The sequence below is a fragment of the Pinus tabuliformis genome, chromosome 1_1 (genome assembly GCF_031772625.1).
Source record: "Pinus tabuliformis cultivar Carrire ecotype Pingquan chromosome 1_1, CPIR1, whole genome shotgun sequence".
Classification (NCBI taxonomy): Eukaryota; Viridiplantae; Streptophyta; class Pinopsida; order Pinales; family Pinaceae; genus Pinus; species Pinus tabuliformis.
In genome coordinates this window covers 652,603,206-652,613,073 of record NC_142297.1, presented here as the reverse complement: position 1 = coordinate 652,613,073, position 9,868 = coordinate 652,603,206, and positions in this window count along the sequence as shown.

Here is a 9,868-nt window from a genome sequence, read left to right as displayed (position 1 = left end):
TTTCATAAGAACTTACAAACCTTTTGCATCATGAACTAGGAAAATGATAAGGAATTGTAATAAAACCTGTGAGATTAATGTGCAAAGCGGAAATACTGACAATTGTCATTTTCTTGTGCAGAAAGAAGGGAAAACAAAAGACTTTCATGCTAAAGGAAAGAACAAGGTCGGGTTAACCACTATCCCTTTGATGGGGAACCGTATGCAAACAAGGCAAAACAGATCAAAGCGAATCAACCCTGGAAAGGAAGTGGGGATGTCGGCTCGACGCAAGAAGGAAAAGAGATAACTGAGAACTAATGGTTCGACGAATCCCTCAGGATCCTTTGATCTCGAGGGATCACTGCTTTAACTATTTTTGCACCTAGACATCTCTGCCTTCATCATTATAAAAGGGGCAGCATTGTTAGCTCGAAGGGGTCGAATCCTTATGTTTTATGTAATTTCTCTGAAGATTGAAACTTTGATCATCGAGTCTCGTTGAGAACTGATCTACTGTAATTCCATTTTATGCATTAATACAAACTCGGTTGCTATTTCATCCCTGTTACACTAAAAAATGTCACCATGGCTATTTACAGTTGGTATGGCTCTATCAACAGTCATACTACCCTCTTAAGCAAGTCTTATGCCTCTGCTATCCATGTCAAACTCCAAGAAAGAGAGAAAGTCTTTATAAATATGTTGATCTCTGGGTACGCAGGTTCTCTCAAACCTTGCCTGCGGGTACGCACCTATTGTTCATAAGGTCTGCGTCCAAGGACGCTCTGTATCTAAAGGGGCAGGTGCGTCCCTCTGAAAAGGTTAAAATGCGCAAGTTTTATCTTCAAAAACTTACTTGTGGTCATTTCTAGAGCATTCTAGAAGGTTGTTCGACGTGTATTGAGCGCCTCCAGATGGTTCATGCACTCCTACCAAAGAGGAACTTATCCCATCAATAAGGGAGTGATCCCATCCAAAGAGGGGACTATCCCATTGATGGTGGACCTGATTAACTTCCTCTTGAGCACTATAAATACAGGCATTGGGCCAGAAGGAGGAGAGGTTGAAAGCTATAGATTTCTAAAGGTAAATGCTGCAGGAATTAGGACTCCCATTTAGAAGCTTGTGAGGAGAGATTGCCATCTTTACTTGTTCTATTTGGAAGTGGGTGAGCTTTGTCAAAGTAGAGGAAGACTCTTGTGGACCCTGGAAGGAGCTTGCACAACACCAAGGCTCAGGTTGTAATGGTTCCTTTTGATTACCTTTAATGCAAATTGGTCCATTCTTCTCAATAACTTCTTGTTTATGGGTTATTTCATGTACTCCTTGGTCTATATGTTGAATATGCTTTGTTTTATGTTATAATCGGGTGCTATTTAATTGTTTGACTGTTGGTGATTGCAGGTTTTGGAGAAAAGGAAGAGCTCATCCAGATCAACAAAGCTTGGACTTCTACAACAGCGTTTGGACAAAGGTAAGAACGAAACACTTGATTTCTCATATCATAATGTATGTTTAGAGAAGGATAGCTCCAGTTTGTTTTGTTTGTCATTAGAACGTCTTAGACTTCTAGGAAGGTCGGTTGTGTCCGCACTTTTGACTGATTCCGTGTGACAAATTGGCGACCATACTGGGGATTCCATTGATGAGAAAAGTCTTTTCCTTTGTGTGAACTTTGCTCTGAGAAAATTGGTTTATTTTTCTGGTTTTTGGTTCTGTGACTTTGTTTTTGGGTGGGTTAGCTTAGGGTTAGTTTCATTTTAGTTTTTCTTGAATTTTCCAGTAGGACGCACCCTCTGAGTATTGCACAGTGCGTCCCTGGACGCACTGTCGCTGTGTGCACAGTGCGGGCCCGCACCTGTCTTAACGGGTTGCTTGCGTCCCCTGCTAAAATTTGAGAAAATTCCATTTTTTGCATTTTTGCTCTTAGATTTTGCTTTTTCTTAGTTTTTGCTGCCCAGATCCACTAGTTACCTGCCATAAATCTTCACCTAAGCTTGTTTCATTGGCATTCCTGCTTTAAGCTTTCATCAATTGGGTGTTTTGAGTCTCTTTTTTGAGAAATTCTTAATTTGATTTCCTTCGGTCATTACTTGGAGGTTTCTCTCAGCCTTTTCACAATTTTGCATCTTTTTGCTTCTGTTTTTGCAAAAAAAATTCCCCCTCATTCGCCGGGGGGGGCTAAATTGTGTATGAGTGTTAATCGCCTTTGAGTGTTTTTTATGTTTTGATCTTTGGAACTCTCACCCAGTTTTCTCGACTTGCACTTGATTGGTTCTTAGATCACATTAGAATCGTCTTGTGTTTGAGAATTCTCTTGCATAGATCACATTTGCATAATTAGAATTCTCATTTTCAGAATATGAATGAAAAATGTGCATAGATTACATTTGCATACTTTTCAAGTGAATTGTGCTTAGATTACAATTGCATAGTTTACATTCTGAAAAATCAATTGTAGATTTAGATCAGCTTTCTTTGATTTGAATTTACACAAAATAAAAAAAATGGTTTGGAATTGGTTTGCATTAGTTTTTTCTTGATAAAATTAGTGCATTAGAGAATTTGTTATATTTTCTCTTAGTGATCAATTTTTTGCATTGTTGGAAGTGAATGGAAACTCTCTCCTTACTTTACTTAGGATTCATCGAATTGAAAGGATTGCATTATCATATTCGATTGCATTCAGTTGAGTCGGGTCATAACACCATTGGTTTCATCTCCATTTACCCCTTTGAGTAATAACAGCCTTAATAACACGGCGCTTAATTAAAATTCATCTAGTAATTTTTACATTTCTAGGGCTCTGAAACACCAATTTAGATTAGGCTAGTGTCTTGGAGTAGGTGAGTAATTAACTCTCCAAGACAACAAAACCAAACAAGTAGCTTATCTTGTGATAGAATAAATCCAATTGTCTCACTTGTACTCTGGGAAAGCTCCTCTTAAAGGAGAAGCACGAGCTCGTGTCCGAACCAGTGAGGGGATCATTCCCCCCTCGTTGGGAACGACGCCAGACACGCACGTATTACAAACAGTAAACCTCAGATTAACCATTGTCGAGGAGCCAGGGGTCACTTGTCGGTAAACCTTGGATTATTGTCAAGGAGCCGGCAAGGGGATTGAGCTTGCTACTCTGCCCTTGCGTGCTGTCGGAGTTTAGACTGTTCCCCCAGGTGCATTTGTTGCGGTTGGTAACCTTAGTGGCCATTATCTTTAGGATTCTACGGAGGTGACGGTGGAGGGAAGGTCCCACTGTACCTGGAGCAGACGTCGGTTATACTCACTTGGATTTTCTGGGGGGTTCACTTCACTCGAGACGGTTAAAGTGGAGGAACTTGGTCCAGTCTATTCATTAAGCAGGTTGCCGGGGTAACTGTTCCACCCGCCATTTCTGTACTGAATTCTGCGAGGTTGGGCTTCATCACCAACTAGTGTTTTCGGTCCGGAGAGCTTACTGTTTATGTGTGGTTTGACTCCTAGATTTGATAGCGCGTGTTAATTTGTTTGTTTCTTTTACTTTTAGAGACCATAGGTGTGAACTGTGAATTTTAATTGTTAGGTGTGAATTGTGAATTGTTAATTTTAGTTTTAAATTGTTAATAAAATTCACTGAAGTTGAATATAATGGCAAATGTTCCGGAATTTATCAACCTAGGAACCCCTCCTAATGAGAATCCTAGTACTTTTCCTTACTTTGGAAATGTTGGTCCTCCTTATATGGCTACTTTGTCATTACTTGGATTTACAATAGGTTTACCGATATGGTTATTTTCAACTTCGTTGGCCCAAAATACTCCAATCGTTCCATCTCAACCGGATGCTTCACCTCAACAGAGTTCACCATCTCAACATCACCAACCTTCTGTTGACCCTTTACCTTCTTCGCCGAATTTTTCTTCCTCCATTTCTTCCTCTTCGCCTGGGAAAAGCCTTGATGCTAGTAACCAAGAGGCTAAGAAGAAGAAGAAAGGGAAGAAGAAGAAGAAGAAGAAGAAGAAGCAAGATAAGAAAGAAGTCAACCAACCAACCATGGCTGTAAGTGTTAGTTGTGTTGAGGAAAATTCCGACATGCACCGTAAACCCAAATACCCTTGCAGGCTTTGTAAGGGTGGCCACTTCCTTGTCAATTGTCCTGGTATTCCAAAGGTCTTGGAAGTATGGTCAGAAAAATCTCACCAACTTTCTATTGATCCATCAACCAGTGATAGTCAGGTTCCTGGGAGAAAGGGTAAAGTTAGGTTTCCTTGTAAGTTATGCAAAGGGAGTCATCAAACTCACATTTGCCCTCACATGGATGAAGCCTCAACATTGTTGGAAAACCTTACTGTTCCACAGCAAGAATTTCCAACTGGTTACCGTAAACTTTCTCCCAACCTACCGTCAGCTGACGGAGTGATTGATCTAAATTCAAGTGCAGTCGATCATGTCACTCAGGTTGATGATCAATTAGTTGATCAAGTGGTCGATTCAATTTCACATTCAGTCGATCCCACTTTCCATTTAGAGAGTGAACTTCATACCACTCAGGTTCTTCTTGTTACATCAGATTCTTCTATGCCCGGGGGCATTTCACCTGTTTCTACAGAACCCCCTCCAAGCACTGAGGTCTTTTCCTTTGATTGGAATAGACTGACAAAACCTCGTCTTCCTTCCTCCATCCCTTTCCAAATCATTGTGAAGGCTGGTGGTAGGTACATACATCGTACTCAGGTAGATGAAGGTGCTTTTGTTAGTATTTTATCCTCAACTGTTTGGAAATCTTTGGGTTCCCCTCAGCTTGCGCCTATTACGCAGAATCTGAAAGCTTTTAACAAAACCATTAGTGAACCTTTAGGGATCCTTCCTAATTTTTCCATTACCTTGGAAGGTAAAACTGTCTGTATTGATCTTATGGTAGTTCGAGGTCCCTTGGATTTCAATTTACTCCTTGGACGAGACTATGTTTATGCAATGAAAGTTGTCGTATCGACACTCTTTCGCGTGATGTATTTCCCTCACAATGGCAGTATTGTGACTGTAGACCAGCTTTCGTTCCCTGGTCTTGTTTCAACTACCAATAATATGACACCCCTAAATGTTCTTGATTCTAAAGTGGTATCTACCCTGCCACGGGTTAATTATGTGGCAACTGGTCCCATGTTTTCAGTTACCAATGTAAGTGAGCCTCTCATTGATTGCTCATCTTCCTTTGATTTAGATCCGGTAATTGACATGTAGAACTCTATGGGATTACTTGAACATGATGTTCTTATCCCTTTTGAGTCCCTTGACATGTGTTCCTTCCAGAGAGCTATTCTTCCTTCTGATGAAGATCTCTTAGAAGCCATGATCAAGGTGTGTCCATTGACATGTCTTTCTTCTAGTTGGAAGCCATGATCGGTGTGTACGAGGATAGTTTGTTCCTCTCTCAACCTCGTTAAAAAATGAAACTGGATGCTACGAGGATAGTTTTTTCCTGTATCAACCTCGTTAAAAAATGAAACAGGCTAGCGTGAGGAAAGTTCCTTTTACTGTGTCAACCTCATTAAAAAATGAATCAGTGTGTACGAGGAAAGTTCTTTTTACTGAGTCAACCTCATTAAAAAATGAATCAGCTAGATTTTAGGGTATGTAGCTAGATTGTAGAAAGTAGGGTTTTGGAGGATAGTTCCTATTACTGAGTCAACCTCGTTAAAAAATGAATCAGGTATGAGGATAGTTCTTTTCTTGTGTCAACCTCCTTAAAAATGAAACAACTCCCTTTTCAAGTTAAATATTGAAAGTAAACCTTCATTCCCTCCATCTGGTTGAATGCAATGAAGCCTGGGGGGCATGTACCTCACTTTGCATCATTATACTGGGGGCATGCGAACTTTTTGAGCATAGTTCCTTGTCTTGTGTCAAGCTCATTAAAAAATGAAACAAGGGTAAATTAAGTAGGTAGATTGTAGAGAGTAGTCATGAGCATAGTTCCTTGTATTGTGTCAAGCTCATTAAAAAATGAATCAAGGATTTTAGAGCATAGTTCTCTGTCTTGTGTCAAGCTCATTAAAAAATGAATCAAGGATTTTAGAGCATAGTTCCTTGTCTTGTGTCAAGCTCGTTTAAAAAATGAAACAAGGGTTATGAGGATAGTTCTTTTACTGAGTCAACCTCGTTAAAAAATGAATCAGGTATGAGCATAGTTCCTTGTCTTGTGTCAAGCTCGTCAAAAAATGAATCAAGGATTTTAGAGCATAGTTCCTTGTCTTGTGTCAAGCTCGTTAAAAAATGAATCAAGGTTTTTAGAGTAGATTTTTTGTTAGGTAGATTGTAGAGAGTAGTTATGAGCATAGTTCCTTATCTTGTGTCAAGCTCGTTTAAAAAATGAAACAAGGGTTTTGAGGATAGTTCTTTTCCTGTGTCAACCTCAGTAAAAAAATGAAACAAATCCTCCTCTAATTGAGTCGAGAGTTTGACTAGATCTCGTAAATGTTAAGTTGTATATTTAGGTTAGTTATTTCAGTTTTTTACGTAATTTTAGGTCGGGTTTTTCAAATAATCTCGTACTCGAACCTTCATTCCATTCAGCTATTGATTAACCAGATTTGAATGAAATGAAGCTGGGGGGGCATGCGCTCTAGCAGTTACGCTTAGGGGGCATCAAGCACAGTTTTCTCTCTGTTTCAAGCTTGTATAAAAATGAAACTACTTTGAAGCATAGTTTTTCTTTGTTTCCAGCTTTTGTAAAAATGAAACCTATCTTGAGTCAATTTCAGTTATTTTCAAGACTCGTTAAACTCATGAAAATACCGAGATTATTTTGCTATCTTTCATTCTTGTAAAACAAATGAAAATGCCGAGTTCTTTCCGTCTTTTCCTACTCGTAAATTAAAAAGTCGGCCATGAGTACATTTTTATCATTTTTTCGAACTCATTAAAACTTACGAAAAAATGAAAACCATGAGTACATTTTTATCATTTTTTCGAACTCATTAAAACTTACGAAAAAATGAAAACCATGAGTACATTTTTATCATTTTTTCGAACTCATTAAAACTTACGAAAAAATGAAAACCATGAGTACATTTTTATCCCTTTTTCGAACTCGTTAAAACTTACGAAAAAGTGAAACCGCAGAGTCATCTTTTAAGCCCTTTTCTGACTCCTAAAACATGAAAATATTGCCGAGCATTTCTTTTACACTCGTTAAAACGGAATTAGAAGACGGTCCCCTTATAGCCCTTTTCTGATCGTAAAAACAGGAAAAGATTGCCGAGTTTTTGTCGTTTCAAACTCGATACTGGAAATAAAACGACGTGTCCTTGATCGCTTTTTACTTTTCAGGTCAGCGACACTAAACATGAAAGTACTCCTTGGTCGCAAGATCAAGCGGTTCCCCCAGGTATTATTTTATACTTTTTCGGGCTTGAGGGACACAAATTTACGAAAAAGTTCAACTTGGAGTTTTCTTAAGTTTTTCAGACTCTCTAAAATTGAAAAACACCGAGTTTCTCCTATACTGGGCTCGTTAAACATTTCACAGTAAAGGACCTGTTCAATTACAAACAGGAACGAACCACTCCTTCCTAGGGTTCGAATCAAAACTGGGTTGGACTCATCCGAAGGATGAGCTTATAATCAAGCATATGTTATCCTCCTCAATCTTGTTAAAAATAAAGAGGTACTTGCCAGAAATGGTGGGGGAAAAGAGAGAAGAATGAGCCTATTTGTTACCTTTTGTCTCAGAAGAAACTTTATTACCACTCTTGGACACGACACTTTTCATTCACCTGGGTTGGGAAATCTTTTACCTCACAGTTGATCAAACCACTTTTGAAAGTCTTCAACCGGGTTCCGGGGATTAACTTTGAGTTATTTAGCACCAAACCATCTGTCGTGTCGTTATGTGTTCAAGAGGTCTGCAAACAAAACTTTCATCTGCAAAATACTTGTCATCCATTTGACCATCCCTGAGTCAGTCCTTACAGCAACATTTCTTCAACTTGAACAATGATTTCGTGTTGTGGGCTTGCCTGCAACGGGTCACTTTCTATCGACATCAACACATTATCTAGAGAGATGACTTAGAAATCGTCAGTGCCTTGAAGTCTGCATGCATCAATGGCAGGTTTCTCGCCTTTGACGTCAGTTTACATCATTGACTTTCGATCGAAGGATTCCGTGAAATGTTCGACACCAACTCATTCATTCACATCTCATGGATTGTACTGGGTACTTTGAGAACCATTGACATTACTGGTGGTCTCTCTCACGCTTGTTAATAGTTCACATCATCGACTGGTAATCAAGTGGTTTCTACCATGTTCGACATCGACTCATTTATTCGCATGGCTAGAATCGTACCAATTCGAGAAGTAGGAATGAAGACCCTGGATCGAATCTTTACCATCCAGGCTGCGAGGAGTTTTGTATTCATTATCTAAGTAGACTAACCATAAACAGATGGTTGCGCCCATACTGTGTCTACAAAAGTCTATGATTATGATGTACTGAAAAATCATTTATGTATCAGAGTAGTTAGTCAGTTAGTTAAAATTTTAATCTGAGTATGGGAATGCCTACCTCAGTGATGATATAATCTTATACATGTATTTTGTGTTGAAAATTGCAGGTTCTGACCAGGTTCTCCACGAGATAATCCTCGAAATGATAAAGCGCTTCACCCTTCCTAGATAATACAAAACCCTAATCTATTCCAGGCTTCGCACTTTAGGGGGCAATCTGTTACACTAAAAAATGTCACCATGGCTATTTACAGTTGGTATGGCTCTATCAACAGTCATACTACCCTCTTAAGCAAGTCTTATGCCTCTGCTATCCATGTCAAACTCCAAGAAAGAGAGAAAGTCTTTATAAATATGTTGATCTCTGGGTACGCAGGTTCTCTCAAACCTTGCCTGCGGGTACGCACCTATTGTTCATAAGGTCTGCGTCCAAGGACGCTCTGTATCTAAAGGGGCAGGTGTGTCCCTCTGAAAAGGTTAAAATGCGCAAGTTTTATCTTCAAAAACTTACTTGTGGTCATTTCTAGAGAATTCTAGAAGGTTGTTCGACATGTATTGAGCGCCTCCAGATGGTTCATGCACTCCTACCAAAGAGGAACTTATCCCATCAATAAGGGAGTGATCCCATCCAAAGAGGGGACTATCCCATTGATGGTGGACCTAATTAACTTCCTCTTGAGCACTATAAATACAGGCATTGGGCCAGAAGGAGGAGAGGTTGAAAGCTATAGATTTCTAAAGGTAAATGCTGCAGGAATTAGGACTCCCATTTAGAAGCTTGTGAGGAGAGATTGCCATCTTTACTTGTTCTATTTGGAAGTGGGTGAGCTTTGTCAAAGTAGAGGAAGACTCTTGTGGACCCTGGAAGGAGCTTGCACAACACCAAGGCTCAGGTTGTAATGGTTCCTTTTGATTACCTTTAATGCAAATTGGTCCATTCTTCTCAATAACTTGTTGTTTATGGGTTATTTCATGTACTCCTTGGTCTATATGTTGAATATGCTTTGTTTTATGTTATAATCAGGTGCTATTTAATTGTTTGACTGTTGGTGATTGCAGGTTTTGGAGAAAAGGAAGAGCTCATCCAGATCAACAAAGCTTGGACTTCTACAACAGCGTTTGGACAAAGGTAAGAACGAAACACTTGATTTCTCATATCATAATGTATGTTTAGAGAAGGATAGCTCCAGTTTGTTTTGTTTGTCATTAGAACGTCTTAGACTTCTAGGAAGGTCGGTTGTGTCCGCACTTTTGACTGATTCCGTGTGACAATCCCTGAGTCTAGAATAACTTCAAGCGGTGTACCCCTAGAGGCTAAGGGCCCGGCCCTGGAGGACACTTGCTCCTGTACTATTACGTTTGGTTTATGTGTGGTTTGCTTATCAGCGTTATTTGGT